The sequence below is a fragment of the Temnothorax americanus genome, unplaced genomic scaffold (assembly GCF_048541705.1).
Source record: "Temnothorax americanus isolate GAGA-0224 unplaced genomic scaffold, ASM4854170v1 Scaffold4, whole genome shotgun sequence".
Classification (NCBI taxonomy): Eukaryota; Metazoa; Arthropoda; class Insecta; order Hymenoptera; family Formicidae; genus Temnothorax; species Temnothorax americanus.
Genome location: NW_027509547.1, coordinates 7,707,749 through 7,731,627, shown reverse-complemented (window position 1 = coordinate 7,731,627; position 23,879 = coordinate 7,707,749). Strand labels below are relative to the sequence as shown.

At 40.9% G+C, this 23,879-nt stretch overlaps 1 protein-coding gene and 1 long non-coding RNA gene across 4 annotated transcripts in view; both read right to left on the bottom strand.

The window, feature by feature from the left end:
* Positions 1-23,879, bottom strand: part of LOC143902590 (uncharacterized) — a 74,234-nt gene that overhangs the window by 6,778 nt on the left and 43,577 nt on the right. The gene's annotated exons all lie outside the window — the stretch shown is intronic.
* On the bottom strand, positions 915-12,337 carry LOC143902592 (uncharacterized). Its single transcript, XR_013258419.1, has 3 exons — positions 10,782-12,337; positions 10,320-10,553; positions 915-1,294 (listed from the first exon to the last, which is right to left on the bottom strand). It is a non-coding gene; the product is annotated as an uncharacterized LOC143902592 (long non-coding RNA).

Here is a 23,879-nt window from a genome sequence, read left to right as displayed (position 1 = left end):
TTCCCACGAATAAAGGGTGGCGCAATACGTGAAACTAGCAACTGGTATATGGGTTTAGTGTGCAATTCAACATCTTGAGGCTGAGTATCGAAATATAAGCATTATTTGTTCTTCGAACTTATATAATATAAACTTATGTATACCATAAACAATACTCAAAAGATATAAATCAAACCGTCTTCTTTGTTAATTATTACTAGCGGAGGAAAAGATTACCTCTGATATATAAATTAAAATAAAATATTTTTCAAGGATGTAAAACAAGTTATAATGATATTTAAAACATGTACCTACTCTGAATACGATTTATATTAATCTTTGTTATTTAAAAACGTTGGGAGAATATCAGGTACATGTACATCTTGATCTTTATTAAGTAAAAAATAAGAAATTAATAACCTTTTGGATGTAGTAACTTATATCGTAACATGAGTATAACGTAAAAATAGAATGTTTTGTTTCGACGATATTTAACGAGAGAACTTCGGAGAATCCGAGAAGTTTGCATTTGTCATTGCGAGAATCCAACGGCATTGTTCCGCACTTAGGATTAAAAGGCAGCGATTCAGTCAACCCCGCGACGAGGGGCGACGGAATGGATGCAATATTACGAACGTCATTGACATCGAGAGAATAACGAGCAGCGCGGGAAAGCCGGGAGCTTCTAAAGCTCCGTTCGCCGTCACCGCCGCTAATGGCACTTCTCCGACCGACGAGGGGAAGATTTTAAGCTCGTTTCGCGGGAAAACTGTTGATTTTCCCCGAACGAGGAGTTACTTTCCTATACCGCATCATCTCTCAAATGATCGATCGATTGAATGTACATTATGATGAGCGTAGAAAAGAATTCGTATTATATAAATTGCATTAAACTAGATCGTAATAGGGCGACAAATATAAATATATTTTATATCTGAGATTAAATTCTGTTTATTAATATAGTTCAAAAGAATTATAACACTAGATTGACACATCACAGTCTTCTTTAATATTACATGTATGTTATACAGCCGATTATTTAAATTTAATGAGGCATAAAGTGTGTTATAACAAGTATTAGCTATCAACAGAATTTTCTGACACACAATATGCGCTAAATTATACTTACGAAACCTGTCGATCGGCTTCGAATTCCACGCGAAGTATCACGAGTAGAAGACAGCACTTAAGTCTAGGCGACCATTATTTCGTCGAACCATTTTTAATAAGATCGCGGCACAAAACGACGTTAAACAGCACGAGTCCTCGTGCGGTCACTCTCTCCCTTCCCTCTTCCCATTCCTAATGATGCACCCTGTAAAAAAAAATATCATGTTATCCACGAGGATTCGACACAAGGAGGGCAAAAAGACGGAGCGTCGGCGGAGTCGGGAGCGGAATCAAGAGGGAGCACACGACGAGAGACACCCTTCTGTGTGCCTAATTCGATCGAAGCCTCATTATGATCTTAGAGCTCGTCCTGGCAAACCTAGCATTAGTATAAACACGGATCGGGAGTACCATTATACCGAGCCGCGGCGGTGGCCCGTTTTGAATACGAAAGGAGCAGAGATATTATGTTAATCGGCCGGACGATATTACAATATGCGATCGGCCGCGTTGCTCCCTTCCCACAAGAGCCCTTTTTCAGATTTTTCGCCCACGTATAACGTCGCTTACGCATATACGTGTGCGTATCTTTCTTCGGAGCGAGAGAGCAATGTCGTAATAAAAAAAACAAAAGAAAAATAATTAATAAACAGAAGGAGAATGCGGCGTCGGCACATAGCGGTACCTCATGAATATTTATTTGGGTCAGACTTGGACTGTTCGAGGTAGCCTTTTGACGCTTCGTTAAGCGTCCGACAAAGGAGGCCCGTCGACCTCGAACCCTTTTTAACTTCTACGGAATAATTAGACGTCGCGAAGACGTTCCACCTAGTCGTCGCGTCGTCGCCTAACTCGCAATCTGTCTGTTCTCCCGAAGTCGGGAGTGAATGCCGGGATCGATGGGGTTGACGAATCAAGATGAGGGTATAGTCCGATAGGAGAAAGAGCAAGAGAGAATATCGCCTCGAATTCATGTCACCTTTCTCATTTCGTCTTTGCCAGATTAGGGGAATCTAAATTGCAATGCAAAAAGAGTTAATCGATCGGTCGACGACTGAATAAAATATTACATGCTAACCGAATGATTAAATATTTCTCGCGTAAGATACTCGCGAGGAATATATGCATCGCGTATCAACAAATTATTCTCGATCATATACTCTTAGATTGATTAGTTTAACCAGATTATACCATAATTTTAACTTCCGATAATTATATGATCTATTATTAGAAGATATCGATTTATCCCACTTTTTAACGAAAGATATTTTAACGCGCATTTAATAGGTGTCAAGGTACAACTACAGACTTTTTCGTACTTACATAATTGTTCTTTGTCTACATTATTTTCTGAAATTGATCACGAAATAGTTTTTTCCGTGAGAATTCTTTGAAAGAGAGGGAGAAATACAGATTAAATGGAAACAATGTTGCGCAATCACGTAGAGGAATGATTATACACGTTAAATTCCTAGAAGTGATTTCTGCATTCCCTTTCTGCGGATCAACGCGTTCTCGCACGGGGCTATCAATTATTGAAGTAACTTTAATTGCAATCACATACGTAACCGCCACGGGCAAATATATCCGCGATCTGTACTTACAATTACATCACAAATTGTATTCTCTATACCAGTCGAGAGAGCTGACGCGCGTAATTTTAGGTCTCGTTACCTCTCTCATTGGTTATATCTCTGAGCATTATCGAAGTGGCAATCATTTTCAAATGTTAGTGCAAAACACAATTCCCGCGAATTAAAGTCACAATAATATCGATAGAAAATAACTGACATTTCCGATTAATCCTTCCATCAATTACATTTGGTAAAAATGAATTCTCGTTTTTATAGACAGTATTTTACGAGCTAATCAATGCGTGTAAGAAATATCATCAGTAACTATGGAAATTCAAAACTTTGATATTTAAATTAATTGATTAACTTTTCAGGTGACAAAATATTCTAATATTTTCAAAAAAAAAAAAGCACCCTGATAAGATTAAGTATATAATTGAATATAATCGAAAGATTAATATTTGTAATACGCGAGTATTAATCTTGGTATACACTTTCGTTGGTTTAATTTTTTGTATAATTCTCGACAGAGACATACGTTAAAATTTCTCTTTGTGATACATCGTGAAAGCGTGTATTCTTTTGCGAAAATTGCTCACGGTGGCTGTCTTTGAGTTCGAGCGGATTATATGGGTGGTAGAGTTGAATGAAGGGTGTAGGAGGGTTCGGCTACTGAGGGATCGTTGTTGCCATGGTAACATCAACCCCGTCCTCTGGTCGTTTGCCATCCCCCCCAAGAGGGATTCCTCCGACCGTCAGGGAGGGTGCGATCCATATCTGCTAACGCGGAGTCACGTTTGAATGGCCATTTTGTGTCTACATCTGTCGAAGAATAATTCCGAATACTGGCAGATTTATTATTAATTTTAATTGAATGTGATTATTTTTGTTTGCTTTATTTTATTTTGAATATTTAAGTTCCTAGATTAAAATAAATGCTAAAAGAGTTTAATGCTCTATTTTATATTCGCAGATTGATCTTTATTAATAAATTGTGATAATATTTATCAAGATATTGTCAGCCACTTTTATTTCTAATTCTTCTGCAAAATAAATTGTAAAACTTTGCAAGACTCTTAACAATATTGTGATCATTTTTATTTAAATATAAGGTTATATTATTTTTCACTTACAGAATGTCCTGTATTAAAAATTCATAAATAGAATAAAAACATATTTTACTTATTATTAATTTAACATTAAATAAAGAGATATTGCGATTAGAGAAAATTTTTCTGCCCGTTTGATTATTTTCGTGCAGTTATTCTCACTAAAATAAACGAGTAAATTGTTCCTACATAAAGTATAAACATAGAGTGCGATAATACTAGGCGTAAAAGCAAAAAGTTCAAGCTTCGTACATAAATGGCGCGTACAAAAGAACCCGCGTGTCAAAGTTGACTGGGAAAAATACTGAAACAAAGAACGAGGAAGCGGTGATTAAAAACAATGTTGCGTGCTGCTTCGTAATTACGTGTTTTCGTATTTATATATAATCTTTACTGAGCTCCGACTTCGTGAATTTACACAGTGATGATACACATGGACTCTAAGTATCATTTGATGCACTTGATACACATCGCGCCCGCACGCCTTTTAATATCTGAAGCCGCACGGCTGCACGGAAAGAGAGAAAATATGTAAAATTATTATCTTTCACGCGTTGAGCGTTTCAGATTTAGAATTCTACAACGGCCGCCTAGCAACGGAAGTAGTACGTTCCCCGATTCGCTTCTGATGACCAAAATTCCACTTGACATAAATGTCGACATAATCTTTCGATATACTGCATATTTCGATATACTATTAAAAAGAAAGTTTTGAGAAAAAATATATAACAATATGTGTAAAATTTAAATTCGTAAAAAATTTAATACACGAAAGAAGATTGATTCTTTTAACCCTTATGTCAATACCCGGAATGTGCGACGTTGTTCAACCCGGGTACCGGTACTAAATTATAAACTAATTTAGTCAATAACTATAATAAAACTCATATTTTTAAAAATGGGTACCCGGGTACCCTGATGTTCAAGACGATAATTTATTTACTTCCCGGGTATTGAAACAAAAAGTTCATTGCATATTTCGATAGTATAAAAAGTTGAAATAGCAACGATCCGAGCGGTTATAAAGAAATTTTCATGCAAACATTAAAAATTTTACCCATATATGCACAGGTGGGTACCCGGGTACCCGGGTATTGACATAAGGGTTAAATTAACAATTTTTCACTCATTTAAAATATCTCTGCAGTGTGCAATGACAAGAAAAAGAAATATTTAAGAAAGCTTGATTAGTTTGTTTAAGAACTTGTCTACGTTCTATGGTATTTGAGGAGAAACACACAATGTCCATGAACGGCAATTATTAATTACACTTCGTGGCTATCATCACTGGTATCATTAAACGAACGCAACGGCGGCAGTTAGACCGTCAACACCGATAATGTCCCACGTGATTAATTATTCCCCGCCGTTCACACCTTGCGCCGAGGATCGTGCTCGCGCAGTGAGGAAGCATCGCTGCGATAATTAAGAAACTATTGTTTCCAACGCATTAATCCGCGGCGCTCGCGCAAGCGTTGCACGTAGAATTTTCAATGACGCTTTTGAGGAACTGTACGAGGCCGCACTCTACATCCAACTCCGCACCCTCTCGAATGTGCATAGGGGTGCACTGTCGCGATATGTCTGCATTGGCCCTCAAGCACCAATTTTGAGAGTCACGCTCTTACAACCTGTTACGACGTTAAAAGGAAATAATCATGCGGACAATTAACAAAGAGTACATCTCACAGACGATACATATGTCGATTCACGCAATGTAGAGATGCTATCGAATTTACACATCTCTTCAGGCCACTTTGTACGTGTTTAAAGTAATCGAGACACTATTTTAATACCAATATTCTTATTAATACATGATAAGAGTCTGATGATATGTAACGTGTACAAATTGGCTGTTAAATAAAGTCAAGAACACATGTTTGCCTTAAGACACCTAATATATTACGCATAATTATTCGAATTAACATAAATTCTTATTAAAAAGTATCTTTCTTGAAGTTTTTTTTTAAGTGGGTGTTTCTTCGCGGACAGAAATTTGCACCTTAATGTGTCTTCTTTTGCATGCACGTGTATCTAATTTCTTATACATTCACAAGTGCTCGGATATACGTTACCGTATCTGGCGCTTGATTACGCATATGTAATAGCCTACAAGAGAGAAAAACCGAATGACAAAAAGTGAATTTATTCCCTGCTTTGCTATTATATAACTACGCGGAAAAAATTAATTCTTTCAATGGTGGAAAAATATGAAAATTGCTGTTTTTTTTTTTGTTTTTTTTTTAAGATTTTATATCATTTTTCATGTTTGTTCATTATGCATGAGATTCTGATATTATGATATAAAATTATTGTTAATAAATAAAAAACTCTTTTTCTTTCTTTTTTTCTTTCTTCTCTAGAAGATATAAAATATTTGTCTTCATAATTAAGATTCAAAAACTGGCAGAATTAAATTCCTTTCGTATTTAATTTCGCTAAAGAGAGAAATAATAACGAAGGAAGGACGAGAAAATAAGACGTGAAAATTCCGATCGAACTATTTAGCCGCCCTTGAAGAATCGTCCCTAGCCGGGGGTGAACGGAGGAGGGAGAAAGGGCGTAGATATCCCTTCGAGCTTGCTCGAGGCAGAGCTGCGTGGTGGAGGCCCATTTGCGATGCAAGTAACTCCACACCCCCCGAGATATCTTCTACCTTCGGCGGGCTTTCCGCTTCCTATATACCTATGCGCGCGGTGGGCGATGCACATGCAGGCAGACGCGGGCAGAACCTATCTGCCATGCACGATCGCTCGGTTGCATATAGGCTGAGACGCGCAGCACGTCATTACGCGCGCGGAAAGCAAAAAGACGAGCGCCTCACGGCCGGCCAATCGCCGTTCGCGTGCTAATGAATCTGAACCGGCCCGACCAATGGTGGGGACCACGTATACACCGTTCCCGCTTATGTGCCCGATGTAACCCTTGCAGCTACGTCGCGCGGAACCAGCCGAGGGTGTGGTGCCCTTCGATCCAGGGACTCGAGTATCGCACGAGATCGGGGTTGAGCGCGAATTACCGGGGAAGTTCTGCGGCGCGATTTTTCGGCTGATAACGTTCGCCGTGTTAACCGCTCGGGGTCAAAATATTGATGTCTCGTAATGCTGAGATGAGCGCGAAGTCGGATTATTAGATTCGAAATAGCTAAGCTGATCCTAAATCGTACGTATAAACATTTTTGAGTAACTTACTTTTTTTTATAAAGCAACGGGTTAAAGAAGAGATGAAACGCATCCCTATCGCGGTCCTCCCTTACTGCATCAGGCTTGCGATCATCGGTATCATCGATGTAACCGGATGTAGATCTCTTTATGCGCGCCGAGACAGCATTTTATCATAAAAATCAACGTTTTCTTTTTTGTAAAAATTAAGCATGAAACTTTCCCCATATGGTTCTCGCTGGTACGCGAATCATATGCAACGCACGTGCGATCACTTAAAAATTGATTCGCATTATCAATAAATAACTACGTGTCGTCCCTGAGGCCACCCTAGAGGTGTACGTAGTAGACTGATGCCGGAGAACTCACGCGACTGCATGAATTTTTCACTGCCTACCCCTATCCCATAAACATTATGCTCGCCCGTCGGCAACGTTGCATAAGCAATAAACTTAAATTTCATCTTAACATCGATCAGTCGGCCTCCCACGCATTCAGATATGCCTGTAAAAACAGTAATCGACATACCTCCGCGCCGACATTTGTTATTCGCATCGCGAATCGAGGTCAATGAATCGAGGAGCATCTTTTCTTCGAGGGAGCTTCGTTCTTACACGCCTTCGACGTGTGTGTCTTCCAGTACAAAGGTACATATTCATGCCGATGTCATCCATGCTCTCGGTTTCCGAATTGTCAGCCGAATTGCCGGTGCGTACGAGACGACGGGCGCATAGAGAGCAAGAGAGCCGAAGGGGAAGCAAGAATATATCTCGAGTTTCGGGAATGCCGCCTGTACACGCTTACATGTAAAATGCCTGCATGCGCGCGTGCATGAACGCATGGCACATTGTCGTGCAGCACAACGACGCGCCGCGGCTCCGCGCTCGGTGCATGCATGTGCATTGCCGCCGCGCGGTAGAGAGCGGCGCGGAGCGGTGCAGCGGAGTCGGAGAGGCGCTCAGGGCTATCATTATGGCGGCAGTAGACACTCCCTCCTTATCGCCGGTTTCCAGCACGAGTCCCAGACGAACGAACGAACGAACGAACGCTCGCTCGCTCGCAGCTTCGCTCACTCGCCATCATTATGTTTTCCGCGGCGGGCAAGAACGCACATTGAAAGAGAGAGAGAGAGAGAGAGAGAGAGAGAGAGAGAGAGAGAGAGAGAGAGAGAGAGAGAGAGAGAGAACGGGTACTGTATTTCCGTATACATGTCCTGCATGTGCATGTACAAGCGCGTTGCGATGGAGAGACGAGCGCGTGCACACGGGCGTGGATACCAACGCGGCCAGCATTGAGTCTCTTTCTCTCTCTTTCTTTTTTTTTTCCATATAGATGTATACCTCCATGAGCTCTTTGATGCTTCGCAGTGATACTTTGGAGAAAGGCCCCTAAGCATTTAAATGAAAAGTGAACCGGACTATATATCGTCTCTAAATTTTCTAGCATTTTGCTTGCCATTAAATAATGTAGCAATATCTTTTTATATAGGAGGAAACTCGTTTACTTGCATTAAAAAGAGAGAATTTCATGGGTAGGAAACTTAGGTATATCTCGAAGAAACGTTATTTCTTATGGTGCGGTGCACCGGTATCAATGTAATTTCCGATTCCAGAAAATACGAAGTAGCAATCGTTCGCGACGGCGGAAGAACCGCTATTTCGCAGGAGCAACATGGCGAATAGGGAGGTACCGCATCGATGTTAACGCATGAGATATGAATTAGACTCACAAGTCAGCTGTAGGGCGGCTTATATGTGTCGCTTTCTTAAACTGTGTGTGTGTGTTTTTTTTTTTTTTTTTACGACTACGGAAATTACAGCGCGTACACGTAGCAGTAGCGGCGCACACGGTCGCAACGACGCGACACGAACGGATCGCTCACGGGTGTGGACCAGAACGCGGTCACCATTGAGCCGTACGTTCTTTCATTTCCTTAAACACAGCTCGGCGAGCTCTGTTACTTTGTAATCGATAGTTGTGCGAGAGAGGTATAAGCATGTAGTAGAAAACTGGACTGACCGGAATGGCAGACCGCAGAAGCGCGGACGTCTGTCATTATTGCGAATAATAATGGTTGCTTAGCGTAGCGGTTTAGTTGTAACGCTGACGTTTGCTCTCCCACAGATTTAGTGAGAAAGCACGACCTTTCGTAACCTCCAAAGTTATATACGCTCTACATACCATATTTGTGTAAAACAAATTTACTATATAAATGAATCACATGGTTCGGGAAGATAATTTTGCGATTTCGTTCAAATTGGAAACAAAACATCTTGCTTGAAGGAAAATAATATTTTGAGTATAACATCTCTCTCCAGTTTCTCTGTCACGATAAAAAGGAAAATTCTGTTGTAAAAATACGCCGAGTGTCTCATAAATTGTTAAGAAAATAATAATACATCGCACGATGGCATCATCTAATTGCTCACGTATTTTCGCGGAAACCGTACTTCTTTGTCGCCTATTTTTTTTAATTTCTACAAGACACTTTAAATTTTTTGGCGTACAGGCGTTTACATCGATAACGATATCAAGTTGAACCATCACGTTGATTGTCTTCCGGAAAAAATCGCAGTTTCACTGAAAGAATCGAGATAACGTTCGATCGCGGAACCGCGCGCATAGCGGTTAAATACAATGGGCGCGATCATTATAATCAAAGATCAGATAATATTGAAGGTGATCGACTTCACGATGATACGCGAGTGCGAAGATAACAGCTCGCCGAGCCTTGTTTTAGGTCGTTTCCGTTATCATGACACAATCTGATGGAAGTTAATGCGCCAGCAAGATTGATTCTAACGGCAATTTCGCTCTCGAATGCATCCACAGAATCGCTAGATAGTACGCGATAATTATTGTGATTTATTTACTCCGTGTAACGTCGCCGCTTAAGCTTCTGCACGTTTTCCATTTGGTCAAATGTTCTTTCTTATCTATCCGGAATACAGTTAGCCTATTATTACATGTCTGATTATCAATCGCGCGCTCCCAATTATTAAAAAAAAAAAAAAAAATTAAATACTTCCTTTATTACTTTTAATACAATTAATGCCGATACGATCAGTGGATCAGTGTAACGCTTATTTAGATAAATAGATATAATTCTTTGCAATTTCTCTTTCACGATAATTCTTATTGTACAATACATTTTATGATTATTTTATTTATTAATCATTGTGAGAGATGTTATTTTTATAATACAAGATACTTTTTGTAATAAATTAACTTTAGTTTAAAATTTTGACCTGGAATAAGAGCAAAGTTATCGCTTGGTACTTCGGTTTATATAACAATTTCGAATGCTCAACAAATTAAGGCAAATTTAGTCTTATTTGACGTATTTTATATTTTTTTGCGTAACAGGGTTACGCAGTAATCCTTACCTTCCGATGAATCTCTCCTGATGGATGGTTCTTGCGAAATGGTTTCTCGAAGCTGTTTCTTAAAAATCGGGGATGTCCTTCGCAGTCGAGCACACGGCAGAAACTCGCAGGTATCCGCAAACGATCGGTTTTTTAGCGACAATCATTGTCCGACTCTCTCGAATCGTAAACTGTGCAGCCTGGTCGAATTTCCAAGTTTTGTGAAGCTCGGCGCGATGCCAATATCTGCGACAGCTGAAGTTAAATATCGAAAGCGATTGTTATAGTTAATTGCTATAGGAATTTGCGAATCGGAAATTTAAGAAAAGAGCGACTTTGTGAGATAATCCTGATATTTAGACAAGTCCAACTGTTTCACAATTTCTTATTATTGATTTAGTGATACATTAATATAATGTTTTAGTACTCTGAGAGATCTTTCAACAAGTTTTCTTTCATGAATATGTTGTATCCAATACTAACCTGGCAAAGAGAGAAATGTCTTCTCAATCGTTAAATTCGCACAAGACTGACATTTAAGAGACTCCACCACGGGTTTTCTCTTCTTGCACAATCAAAGTGACTTATTATGTGTTACATACATAAATCTATATGTTAAGTAATTGAATTGGATCCTTCACGTGCAGTACCTTGAACACTTCGACAATTCTTTCGTTAGAAATATAACAATACAATCGATTGACACTCCTATAATTATCTGTCTATAGGTAACTCTCTTCTTCGTTCAACGCATGAGAACTGATGAATGGACATTCGTCGATCGTGACGTGTTGTGTAATCGTTAGCAGTCACATTCTCTTTATCGGAAAATGCGATGTTGTTCGATCTTCTTTCGGTTCCCTTGTACCGTTTCATCGATCTGGAAACCGTATGAATTTGCTGTCACTTTATGCTCGCGTGATAAGATCTGTCATTAAACGTGACTGTAAAATAGATCGATAAATATGTCGAAGGAAATTCAGGGATCGTCAAATCTGAGTGTAATAACGATCGTTCGCCAATTCCGCAGCGACAACAATGCTGAGCGTACGTGCATCCAGAACGACATGTGTGCCATTGCAGGCTTCTACGTCTCAACACGCACGAGGAGACCTTTTCACCGGAACTCGTTGAGGGCCACTCTAAACAAAGCCACCAGCAATGCTACGTAACGTCGCACGTATACATCACCGACGATACATCACCATCAGTCGACGATACATCACCGCAATCGATTCACAAAATAAGTCATCAGAAACGCAACTGGTGAGTCCTATCAAATATTTATTGTACGATAGGCATTGATATTAACATTTGGGCAGAATGCGAGCTGGTTCGATCTTCCTTCTTAAATCGATCGGCAGAACTTTAGCAGATTTTCAAATTATAATCAATCGATTTTTGATCCAGACAATGTATCGCAAATCTTCCAAAAAATAGTTTCACTATATACGTTACACCTGTCCCGAGTAACACACGTGAGCAGTCGCCATGTTCCATCGCACAATACACTTATATACCACGAGGAATAAATTGAAGAATAAAAAAGAGACGTAAGAAAGAGAATGTGTCGTGGGGTTCACTCTGAGAAAGAAGTATCGCGATAACGTGACGCGGGTATTCCGGTAGTGTGGCCTCGATATGGCTTCGGTAACTTTCTTCTGACCGCTACTTCTTTTTTTTGTGTTCGCCCCGACTGACTGACCGCCATGTCTCGGTCACTCACACCACGAAGAAAGTTCTCCACCGCAAAATCGAACTCGAATGAAGAAGAGGAAACGCGCTCTGCCGTGCAAGCAGGAGCATGTGACAATCCGCTCGCATCGAGGACCGAGGAGAGACTCTATAAGGTGGTTTCCATCCCCCAATAGCGCGCGGCTGGCGCGCTGGCGGTCCCGACGCTGCAATCATTCCCCGGTAATGATTGTCATTACCGGGCACGGGAGGGCGAGCGAGAGCGGGTGGACGAACGGAGCAGAGGGATTGGCCTGCATTGCGATTGCGTTTCTGTCTGGTCCCATTGGCCGACAAACTGCGACTACGGATGCGTCTGTCCCTCAACGGACGATGCGGCGACCTGCACCGGTTGGTGGAGGCTTAAGTAATACTCCCATTTTTTGGATGATTTTTATTTGATAGGAATCGACCGTAATCGCGGGCTTCGATTGTTGAGCCGCAAGTACTTTCAGGGAGGGACTCGGGTCGATGAAGATTGTGTTTATCGATTTTTGCTGCTCGCGAGACGAGGAGAGGAAAAAGAGAGCTCCATCAGCTGCGTTTTTTGCGACCTGCAGGCGGTAGACTTTAATTAAAGAGATAAGGTATGAAAGCTGCAACAAAGTGTTATCAATGCAACTCTACGAGAAGGTAAAACGCGAGGAGGTATATATATATATATGTATTAAATCTCTATTATAACTATATAAATACACAAAACTGTTAGGTAAATGTTTTGCACATCGATTGAAACGCTTTGGCAAATATTTATTAATAGACGTTTTTAATTAACGTATATTTTTAAATCGTACCTATATATAAAATTGAAGTAATAAGAAATTATAATAAATTACAGATGTTATTATAATCGTTAAAAAAAAAAGATTACTAAAAATTATATTAATTTTTACAATAACGATGCAAATTTACGCAAACGCAAGTGATTAGAGAAACGTGCCACTCTGCGTGAAAGCAACCCTCATTCGCATCTCGACCCGCGCCCATTCATTACTACATTTGTAGCACTCACGCGTGGCCATTGAGCGGAATGCAAGTAGCAAATTAACCTGAGATGCCCGGCTAACTTTTCTGAATGGGAGATTACTTACTCGTGCGTTCAGAGAATCGCTCAGTATCTAATGTCCGCTTCGCGTTTATCGGCTTTTTCTATGTCGATAATGAATGTGTGATTCAGCGGCCTATGATAATTTATTCTGAGGTCTTTTTCCCACGATAGATGATCTTTAATGCACTGTGAGAAATAATCATTTCTGCTATTTTTAATCAAACGCTATGACAGACTTTATAATCTTTTCAATTTTATGTAAATATTATTTTCAAGTTCTTTTTTAGTATTTCTTTAATATGCACTTCATCATATTTTTAGATACCTCTTTACAATTTTATATTATAGATATACATCTCTTCCTCTCTGTCTCTCCCTCTTTCTCTCATATACACACGCATATATTAATTTTTCTAGTTCATGTAATTGCCGATTACAATCGTGAAGTGTACAATTAATTGATTTGCTGAACCAAATGTTATCAACTCAATGTATCGACTATGCGAATTTAAAATGTCGACGAAAAGAGTGAAAATCGATCCAGGAGTAAAAAGCACGAAGTACGAAGAGGACACATCAAAGCAACAGATATCATGGTAGGGGCCTTTCATGGCAGCCATTATCGCATTACTTCCGCATGGCCGAACGTCATTTACCTCACACCCCCGCGATGATTTGAGGGCAACCGAACCACCGACTCAACCCCTCGTACGCTTGTGGACTATTGGGGCCATTATATTGCAGCAGCATTGGTCCGTTGTCAACTTCACTGTTGGATCAATCAGCACTATAATTTCTAAATACCTTATCCAAGATCAACATACCATTTGTATGCTAAATATAAAAAATTAACAAGTTGTCTATAGAGAGTTGATTACATTAATTGTTCTATATGTGTGTGTGTGTGTGTGTGTGTGTGTGTGAGTGTATAAAAATATTAAATATTTTAAATTTTTTGTAAATATTCATATTTTAAGTATTTTATATTTTGTTTTTGCATAAATTAAATATTTTAGTTAAAATAATATATTTGACATAAAACTTAACTCTTTGAAAAATCCTTCATTTCTCAATTTTTAATGACTCAAAAGTCCATTTAATCCATGCAAACGAATAAAAAAGTAAGTTAACGTATAAGTTATAATACTCCTGTAATGTATTTTTAAGAATCTTTACGAGATACGCGGGGTTAATTTTATATCGCAATATTTTATATTTCTCATCGTAGTCTTAAAAGCACTGTCGTCCGCATCGCATTTCCGCAAAGTACGCGGTGCACTTTCGAGGCAAGGTGGAAAATCCGTTCGCGTCGTCGTCCCTTAAAATCCATGCGGAGGAAAATCGGCCGAACGATCTCACGCTCGATTATCTCCGCGGGAGACATTATCAAGCCATTAGGACCGCCGCGTCGCCAGGCTCACCGATGACGCTCTCGTTGCACTATACCAACTCGTCATCGGATTCAAAATTCCGGCGTGGGCGGGCGCGACGAAATGGCTTGTCTCCCTTCTGAGAGTCTCCTTTCCATCTCGTTCCCATCCTCGTGCTCTTCTCTTCCGCCATCTCGCGACTCGCACCTCCTCGCGCGACAACCGCATTAAGCACTTCGCAACGACAATTTACGATACATTTGTCGGAGGCGCGGGCATACTTCCCCGCGAAAAGTTTCCCGAAGGCCGATGGCGAATCTTTCCGCTGATGCCGTCGATGTATCTTATACATTCACAATGTTCGCTTAACATCTTTTCTTTTTGTTCATGCAAATGTATCTTTTTTAATAGATAGAAATGTTATTTGCTGGTGTAAGAAAGATGTGGTAGAGCGATGCTACATTAACATATGTACGCTACAGTTATTGTAAATATGGTTACAAATTTATTGCATAGTCAGCTATACATTAAAAATATTATAACATGGCTAAATTGATCATATCGCATCTCCAAAAAATTTATCACAAACCAACAATTGAAGTAATAGATTGAAATATTTAAATTTTTTCATTAGAATGTTTTGAAATCACAGAATGTTCTTATGTAGATATACATGATTGGGATTGTAGATTGGGTGTTCATAGCTTGTAATAGCAGACGATAATTGAGTCTATCCTTAAAAAGCTCCTATCAACGCTCGGATTACAAAGCCGCTTTCCACGCGCGCGGCCGAGTAGGAACCCACGAAAGTTGTAACTCGAGCAACGAATGAGCTCGTGGATTGTTAATTAGGAGGCCCAAGTTTGCGAGGTAATCAGGAATCGCATTTCAATGGTGTACCCCGATGTGCCGCGCACGAAGTCGATTCATCAGCGAGGCGAACGGTTGTCATGGGGATGCGACCCGCCCTTTATGCCAGCCCCATGCAAACCTGCGCATTTCTCGAAAACTGTTTCCCTCACCTTTCGAATACACGCGGGAACGCAGTTCCTTTAGATTGTATATAGCCACGAAATTTCTCTTTGCCCCGTTTACCTTCCCTAATTGTTATTTCGCGGCGAATATTACCTGCTGTTTAGGACAGTAAATGCGACAAATATATGTACATTTAAATGACATAATGACAGGCCTTTAATAATATCTTAAAATATTGCAAGTATAATGCAAATGTAATAACCATAGACATAATTACAATTCATTATCTTTTATTATTTACCTATTTACAAATATAATTGCTACACATACATATACAAATAGGAAATAGAAACAATATTTAACTTGCCATTTCTCCACTAAAATTGATATCGATATATATAGATCATTCGGATAAACTAAAATTTCTTTTACAATTATGAGATATCTTTCTCACGAGGAATATAAAAATAACGAAGAATTTTCAATTATGCGAAACAAAGGCGTTGCAACTGGAACAATATGAGAGAAGAACAAAAAAATGGCTTCATCATACCGTGGCATCTCGAGCACCCTGCCTTAAAAGCCTCCTTGACTTTAAGGACTCGTAACAATCTCCCACAGTGTCTCGGATGGTCATGGGGAGAAATCATTTATCTGGTGCAACGATCTCGTTCGCACAAGGATTTTCCAAGATATTGATCTCTGTGAGCTAATCCATACTTGAGATGAACTATATAGTCGCTAAAGTCATTCCTTTATATTAACGGTTATATATATTATACATTTTTTCACATTCATTTCTTTTCGTGCGCTTATTTTGTTTCTCGCGACTTAGTTCTGCATCATGATGAAATCACATACACACACACACACACACACACACACACACACACACACAAGTGCTTCTGTCTCAATTATTTTAAAGCTATTACAAATTACCTGGCTGATCTGAATTCGCTTCGTTGCTTTAACAAGTAGTAATCCGATTAGACAAAGACGATGTTTCATCCGCTAAGTATATCTATAATTGTACGACAAGCGGACACACTCGTAAAATTAATCGCTTCCTGTGCACCACACAAGTCTAAAGACTTCCATTTTGGCGTTGAACGATGAAGATCCGCAACTCGCCTACACTCAAATCGTGTCGTTAATTTCAATCTTTTTTTTCCTCTCCGACTTTGTACAATGCTCCCACGATTAGTACAGATGACACTCCTTAAAAAGATAAGATATACGCGTTACGTCATTTCTATTTAAACCGTCATGTGTCTTCATAAAACTCGCTACTCACAATAAAAAAACAAATTATCTAATGGACAATATAAATATATAAAAATAATTTATAAACATATTAAAAATGATCTAAAATTTAATTTTTTTAAACGGTAAATAAATAAAAATTGACAAGAAACACACGGAAATCTTGAAATACATTAAATTCAGCGCCAAAAGGATTGATACACTGCGTAATGCATCTTCCACCTGTCGTCACATTATGAGTCACATCGTTCACGTTACATTGTACCGCGCTTTCTTTTCTGCGAAGTTTACGGGGTGAGGCCGATGTTACCTCGCTGTTCGACTCAATACGCCTGAATCACCAAGATGAGAAGAGAGAAGAGCCCCCTGCTGCGTGTTGTCGGCTACCCGGCTACCTGCCGTCCTCTCTCGAGGTCCGCCTAAGGCATCGCATTCATCATCGCGGGACCACCTCCGGTGACACACGACGTATCGAGATTAACGCGGCATCCGTGTCCGGCAGCTCCTTCTTACGCTTATCGAAATTCCAACACAACAATTACGCACATCCTCCGTTCTTCATCCTTCTCTTGCACTTACACGGAATTAATTACCTGTGTCGCGCATTTGCACGAAGAAGCTGTCACATAGACTTTTCTTGCGTTACAAATGTTGCTACACGTGTTTTCTCAGATGACGCCAAGTCGCCGATCTGGCAATTTACCCGATAATGGAAGGTTCGATTCCAAATGATAACTTACGAGGTGCGCGGTATTGAGTAGCAGCGCGGTATTTACGGAAACATTCATCTTGAAAAAAGAAGTTAACGTTAACGTTCGTGAAAGAAATGAAGGTGGTTAATAACATTGTGGAGACGCACCGTGGAACCGGTCGGCGCGAAGAAGAAGCTTTCGCGGAGCGAAGATTGATGCACGACAACGTGGTTAATTCTTTTTTTTTCCGGCCGTGATATCGTGTATCGCCCGGTGTACTTACATGTACACGTAATCTCTAATATGCATAAACAAAGATTGATGAGCACCACGTGCACGGCAAGATTTTGAACGGAGGACTTCCGCAAGGAGAGAACGTCCTTCGGCTCTGAGGACGCGCCGGCCGGGACACGTTGGTGCCGCCAGGCAGAGAATTAATCCTTCTCCCAGGATTTTTTCATTGTCGACACCGACCGGTTCATTCCTGAACCCAATAATTACGCAGCGCTCGATCGGCTCGACCTCGCGGTGGCGAAACGACAGGCGTTATGCCTCTTGCTTCGTCGCCTTCTCTACGCCGCAGAAGGATGCTCCGCGTAATGAGGGATCCGATAGCGAGTCGCACGATAGATGCAGTTAATTAGGACACTGGGCTGTAGGAATATATATATGTATCTCTCGAGAATACTGAAAGGTTTACAAAAGAGAGCTTAATGAGGCAAACTCCATCTTTTCTGCACGTCTAAAGTTTATCGCAATATCAAAGATATATATAGGATCTAGGCCTGAATAGGACAGTGCAATTGCATATTTGATTGCTCAAGTATTATATTTAACGTAATTTGTAACAATCGAATTTAGTGCTAAATAGAGCGTTATATTTCAGAATTGAATTTTATTTCTGAGTTTTACAAATTTACGTAATAATTATGTATTACTATAAGTGATGTATAATGCTCTCCATGAATTTGATTCATACATTATTATCGCGACACACGCACACACACATACCTTCTTTTCTCTTCATCACAATGCTGCCAAGCTTAACAAATAGCGGCGTATCCCGCCTCGGAATTACATCGCGCCAAAGAAGGCTCGCCGCGCGACAATTCGATCTATCGATTAATCCCGCCGCGACGCGACGGCCGTCCTGAAAGATACATGATTCCCGAGTAATAAACGTAATTACAAATTTAACGCGTTCGACGCTGCGAGTCGGTAAATATACGCACGAGTCCTTGGACGCGTATACGCAGATGAACCGCGTCGAATCGCGGAAGAATCGAGTCCCGTCGCCCGAAAAAAATGGTAAGGGGAAGGAGGACGGGGATGGCGAGCACAAAGGGCGCGCGACTTAGTTCCGCATGGACCTTTGACGACCACCGTGCGTTGACGCCCGTCTCTTCACATCCTCCCGTTCGTCGTCCCTCTCGTTCGTGCCGCTACACGGCCGCCCGCCCTGCTCCGCGTCTTTCCATCTCGCGCTTCCGCCGCGAGCTACACGGCACCGACGCGCCGCAGCGCGGTGACGATGATTAATCGTCGCACCTTTGTCTCGCGATAATGAGATTTCGGTTTGCGCAACGCGTCCACCTGCGGGAGCTGCTCTCTCTTTTCTTTATCTCAGATCGTTCGACATTCCCCTCCCGCTTCGGTGATGGACCGACGCGGTTTGCCTCCGCGGAGACACGATCTACACGCTATTACGAATATCAAAGAGTCTGGGAAAAGAGCGGTAGTCGATGAGAAGGCTTGTAAATTACGAGATATGCTACGCGAGTGTCATTAGAGACCGATCCTGCCTACGGAGACTCGTGATCGCGCGACTGAATTTTCGGATTGGGAAAAGTTGTTCATGTGCGATAACTGTATACGTTCTCATTTATTACGTTGGAACGTAGTAATAAGTATCACGGCAATAGTATTTTATCCCGCGGTCAATCAATCGTATTCGCAGCGAGGAAACAAAGATCGGCAGTCGGATACGGTGAATGTAAGAAAACGTTCAAGTGCCTCTCTCATCGGCATAATTACGCGATTACTATAACGCGCGACTTATCTCGCTCTCGAGCGAAAGCACTTTTTCTCTAAAGTTTATCGGAAGGCACGTGAAAGGAGAGCGAAAGGGGGGAGGCCCTCTAATTGCGCGCGCGGCCGCGTTGCAAGCCCGTGCCTGTGCGGAATCGCGCTGTTAAGGAAGCGGACATGGGCATATACAGATCCTACACGTCCCCATGCTCGAGACGCGAACGCAGGGAAGCGTGGAACATTTGACTACGGGCTGTCAGAGTGTCAGCCAAGCCCATCCTCTTTCGCAACGTAGGAAATATTGTAATTGCCCCGCGCGGAGTTTCCTCCGTGACACACACCACCCGGACATTACCCGCGATTCGATTCCCAAGAGGTTCATAAACCTCGTGCCCTTGAAACCGATATGCTACCGCACGTATCAAAATGCAAAATACGCTTTCGATCTTTGATTGATAATCAAAGTTCGATTGAAAATCAAACTTTGATATCGCCTTTCCTATAGATGTACTAAAGCTAAGATCTGCACATGCTCGAAAAGAACAAATGGCTTTCAAAGTGATCAAATATTCTTTAAATATTCTAAATAAATTTTCGTAGATATAAAACTTATAAACTTTAAATACTTTTTATATTATAACACAAAATGTGCAATTCATTGCTATCAATTAAATTATGCGCTCTAAAATATGAATGATTCATCAAATCGTATAAAGATTTTACGTGTTCTGTTTATAGCGGTAAGATTGCGCCTGCATTCTTAAACAGCAACTTCCGAATTCCACGGACGCGCCCTTTTCGTTCGTTCCCATAGATTCAGGCCAGCGAAGAAATAAATCACACGGCGACAAACGGAGAAAAAGGAGAGCGAAAAGGTTGAGAAACGTGAGGAACACGGTGCTCCGTTTGTACAGGCATGTCACAGCGCGACCGATTGTTCTTCTCTCCCGCTTCTCTTCCTTTTCCTAAAACAAGGCGCGTGGAGTTAAAAGATTCGTCAGTCGGTCGGCCCTTACAAAGCGATTCCGCTCGAACAGCAATCGATTGTTTGATAATATCGGACTCATTTGTCAACCGTGGCGAGCAGTTTAAATGTAAATAAAGCAAAGTGGTCATCAGGCTGATTGTCACGCGGCGTCGGAAAGTCTGGAACAGAAAGTCGGACGTGGCTCTTCGAGCGCGACTCGTTTCTCCGAATAAGAATTTCTCAATCTATGTCGTGACTGCCTTTTGCCTGGATAACTTCGACGAATGAAAATTTGCAAATGTGGCATACTCTGAATTAATTTATTAAATTATCTTTTAGAAATATATTTTAAGAAGATCTCCTAAAATACAAATCACTTGAATACTTTAAAATATAAAAGATATATTTATAATTTAGGAAATATACGAATCGGTGACTATTTTTGCAAATTTTTATTAATCTTATTAGTTTCTTTCGGAAATATCGGAGTGCGGCACTGCTTGATTACAATAAGAAGAGGCATAGTCTCTTTTTGCTCTTCTTCATACGAAGAAAAAAGAGGACAGTGAAACTCCCTACAGCGACGATCGTCCATCTTTTCCTTTTGGTCTCCGAGACAAACGAGGCCGACTGTGAATCGAAGAGAGAGGGAAACAGCATGAAGATGAATAGCATATTAAAAAAATAATAAATTAACACACTCTCGTGGGGGTCTCTTTCTCAAAGTAGCGCCGCCATTGTACTTTATCGTACAATGTAGCTACTGTTAATTATAGCATGCCGTCGTTGTGTGTATCCTGGCGTGGAATACGGCGGGCATCACTCACCGCATCACGTCGATTCAGACGTTCAGTCTAATAATTGTGTGAAAAGAAAAAAGATCGAGCTCTTCGAAAAACCGATATAGATATGAACGAGAAAGAAGAATTTATTATTGTTCGCAGCGAGACAAAATGGAAATTTTTTACAATTCTTGTAAATATTCTTCCAAATATTGTACATTACACAATACATACATCAGTTAATTTTAAGCTAACGTTAAACCATGCGTATATGATATCACCTTGTTTTTCAAAATCATCTTTTTCGTATTAGGTAAGAGTTTTGCAAGTATGTTCAGATCCTTTAAAAGTTAATTCTGAAATACGGAGGTCAAAGACTTGAGTCTCAAAGGAAGAAAAATACGTTAGGAATACTTAATCCGATTCCCGGGAAATAGGGAAAAGCTGAAAGCGTGACTCTTTCCCGTTTTGTCTCCATCACCATAATCCGACACAAAGATCTGAAAAAGGTTGGCCGGTATGCAGATTCTACCTGCTATCTGCTGTTGCAAACTTTTTGACTTATACTTTATGTCACGCTACTCTTTCTCGTATTTTCATTTCATTCTTATATGCAGTTGGATGTATATTAACTGAGAAATATGTGCAGCATTTATATTTAAGACCGATTAGAACTGTGAAATCATATATCACTATGGGGATCATCAAATACATTACTCTTATGAACGCTGAACGCAAAAAGGGAGGATCTGAGAAGTCTTTATCACAGTCTTTATACGTGATGAGTACCTTTTATGTATGACGTAAAATACTAGCACAAATCTTTACCATCAGAACGAGAGGGATGAGATTCAAGATTGATGGTCTGTATCCACGATACATTTTTGATAACGTCAAATGATATAATTAACTGCAATATTTTAACCTGCATTAAAACCATATACATCCGTATGTTTCGGTAACTTATCAAACAGTATACAGTCAGTACAGTAGCTGCCTTTGATACTCATCAAAGACCGTTCTCCTCAGGAAGAAATAGAACCTATTCCCACGCCTTCTCTACTCGAATGGATGTCGATATACGTACTGGTGCGTTAAACACTAGACCGACAAAAGGAACAAACGCAAGTGATCTACGTGTGCACGAGTACAATTCGTGTCATTGGTGGAGAAGCAACATAGAAGCCGGGTAAGGAGAAAATGTCGGAATGGAGAATGAAAACTGGCAATGGTGGCGGCTCGATTGATTACACCGCAAGAAGCTGGCCAGACCTTGTCTACCCGCCGATGCCACGAAACGGACAGATGGACGCACGGCTATGCGCTACAGATGCTGCATAGAGAGAAGAGTCTCTTCTGTGTTCTCTTTGATCCTGCAGGAAGGAACGTAAGCCGTACGGTATCCTCGGGCGGATACACTCCCGTAGCCAGTGGGCGAGGGACTCTACGCCGCTTTTTCTGCGTTCCACATTCCGGCCACGTCGCTCATCACGTAGGATTTTGCCTTCTGTCACTCCCTTGATCGACGTGCAACACCAACCGTCGCCGGTTCATACCGCGTTCCGTTTCGGGGATTTTCCTGTTAAGGAACGATTTATTGCGCTCGTGCGATGCGTGACATTTGAAAATGGTTTAACACTAGAACTGGATTGTTCAACTGGACCAAAATAAGATCCTATTAGAAAGTGTTGAATAAAGGGCGAGAATATGGATGAAATAAATGGAGAAATCGACCAGAACATTCTTCCCCAACTGACCGAAAAGCCTCTAAAGGCTAATGACCTGCTTAAAAAACACCTTGCGTCATTATAGGACTTCGCAAAACTCGATAGACTCGGCAGGTGTTTTCTTTTCCATTTAAGATTATCTGTATGCCCAAAATGTCATGATATTTCCTCTACCTTTTATCTTCACATTTTTTTTATTTTCTCATCAAATAAACGTTTTTTTTCATATAAATACGCAGAGATGTGTTTTCACTGGATATTATCACAAGATACATTGCATTTAGTTTTTCCAACTAGTTCACGTAAACTTAAATAAAATCGGTATAATTGAAACTGCAACTTAAAAATTATATTTTATTACTAGGCTTTAAAAGCGCAAAGCCACTAAGTCATTCTGTCAGATTGATAAAGAAATTAAAAAGCTAATCCTTCTCTCTACAAATTCAGCACCCGCCTCGCCATCCATCTAATTTCCGACAAGATCACGAGATCTCTCGTGTCGCACGCAGGAGAGCTAAAGCATCAGCGAGCCACCCTCTTAAACATCGACGCGCGCGAATAGAATTCACCCCGTTGTAAGAGGAGGGTGAAATAAATCGCGGAATGGAGTTTATGCTGAGTACTTGCGTACGGAGAGCAAGAGAACGGAAAAGAGAGCGCGTCCTCATAACGAAAGGGAGAGAGATGACCACAGTGGACAATTGATCGAACGATACGTTAGCGCGAGAAGTAGCGGAGAGAAAGAGAGAGAAGAATGAAAAAACGGAGCACGGGACGTATATAAAGGTATTCGGGATGGCAAAGGCACAGCAGACCGGCGGCCACATCAAAGCGCCCACCGACTGCCCGATGCCCGGGCTTCGGCTCGGGCTTTCCGCGCGTGTTCCCGCGGATGCGTGTACGTGCCCGTGAGAGCCCGCGCGGATCGGGCGAGCGGCAGCGGCTCCGCGCCGCGCGTTGCGCCGGTTTCGAGAGATGGTGCTTTGATTCCGGTT